Below are 1786 nucleotides of genomic sequence, written 5' to 3'. Positions count from 1 at the left end.
TGATTTTTGGGGAATTATAAAACATTCTGGAGACATTTTAAATGCTTTTTGTGTAGTTCATTATACTTATTTTACAGAATGAAGTTTATTTTTTGTGGCTTAAATAAATTACATGTTACTCAGAGACTGACATATTTGGCTTTTTTCCTGAAAAGTTAGTAACTAATGTTATATCCTGGCATATGTGTAGGCGGAGCGCATAATTTGATTCACCTGTTTGTTTGACCAAGCTAACCCGCTGGCAAACAGCCATCTGTAATAAAAGCAGCATAGCCAGCGTCCCCATCATTACAAAGTACCACTGGTTTCTCCATGTCCTGTAAAATATTAAGACAGTCAATTTTATTGTCAGCAACTCCGGGATGAGCTTCGAAGAACCAACCAATCCAAGATCATGCCAAATCGTCAACAGTCAAATCCAGCTAACTGAGTTAGCGATGTACATAGAACAGACCCCTGAACATGAAATACCACAAATAATTGAGAAAGAATCAATCAATTCAGGTAGTTCGTAGAAAAAACACTCCTCACATTACTTTCCATGCATAAAACAAAGCATATGAATAAAGGTCCATTGACAAACAGGAAAGAAAGTCCTCAATAATAAAACCCCAGAATAGTCATTTGCCCTTGCTTCCTTTGCGTTATCTACCTGTATAAAATACCTAACTAACTATACATTCATATAAAGGGAGATAGTTGAAAAATATTATCTGTAGTCAGATAAGTCAGTCTAGCTAAGGACTTACTACAGCAACTAATGCCATTATAACACAGGTACATTTTAATATATATATATATATTTTTTTTCTTTTTTCTCTCTAATAATCGAGTATGGTACATGGATAAAGAGAAATACTGCCAAAATGTTCTCTGTAGTAAATCAGTAGTGTAATCTAGTGGCCACTATGAACCTACTACAACCTTTGAAATATGAATATAACATTTAGGTGAATTATAGTGATTTTGTATGTTAAAACTCATTTGAATTAATGACAGGACATCGCTTACGTCTTTGCACTGTGGGTGGAAAATTCAGACGGTTCCTTAAGCAGCAGGCAAATAGTATTCGCTACAATGTGCATTAAATGAAACTGGGTCATAGAAGGACATAGAACCTTTACGATCCATTCATGTACTTTATGGGAATAAACCAACGGATGTATTTAGTGGATTTTACCTGTCCGCATCATTATGAACACATCCCTGTATAACAATCATCTCTCCTGGGTGAAGACCACCCGGTATAATCTCAGTGAAGGGGATTGTCTGATGAAAATCATAATAAAAAAACGTTCATAACGTTCAAAACACAATCCATCCGCATTATTTTTCAGTCTAGGTTACTGTTATGATGAGCGAAACAGAATGCTAACAAATCCGCAGATAGGCTAAACACTTGTCTTCGCATGTTATTTTAGGCTATGCTCATTTGTAAGGTCGTCTCAAATTCATAAATCTACTTACCGGATTGAGAATCGTCCGTTTTGCATTTGCCACTGACATTAAAATTCCTGTATTTAGCAATTAACAGTAATATACTTAAAGGCGTGAATTTGAAAAATAACGTCTTGTTAAAACCCCGTTTCCTCCACTGACGAAGTAAAAGGCTCAAAAACTACGGAACTAAAACAGCATACTTGAGCATCATTTTGTATGAGGTGCCAGAATGGACAAAAATGAAGGGAACGCGATTTAAATGTTCGGTTAGAATACATGACACTCCTTTAACAACAACAACCATAGTAACAACAACATCAATAATAATAATAATAATAATAATAAT

At 34.9% G+C, this 1786-nt stretch overlaps 1 long non-coding RNA gene across 2 annotated transcripts in view; it reads right to left on the bottom strand.

Moving 5' to 3' along the window:
• The window catches only part of LOC107703813 (uncharacterized), a 5647-nt gene extending 4016 nt beyond the window's left edge, over positions 1-1631 (bottom strand). For both annotated transcript variants that reach the window (XR_001635870.1, XR_001635869.1), the window contains exons 1-2: positions 1468-1631; positions 1181-1269 (exon numbers count right to left, since the gene is read on the bottom strand). This is a non-coding gene — a long non-coding RNA (uncharacterized LOC107703813). The remainder of the gene's footprint in view (positions 1-1180; positions 1270-1467) is intronic.
• Positions 1632-1786: the final 155 nt, after the last annotated feature.

Source organism: Sinocyclocheilus anshuiensis, unplaced genomic scaffold (genome assembly GCF_001515605.1).
Source record: "Sinocyclocheilus anshuiensis isolate Anshui unplaced genomic scaffold, SAMN03320099.WGS_v1.1 scaffold2323, whole genome shotgun sequence".
NCBI classification, from domain to species: Eukaryota; Metazoa; Chordata; class Actinopteri; order Cypriniformes; family Cyprinidae; genus Sinocyclocheilus; species Sinocyclocheilus anshuiensis.
The sequence above is the reverse complement of the archived record's forward strand: the minus strand, read 5'-3'. Positions and strand labels throughout refer to the sequence as shown.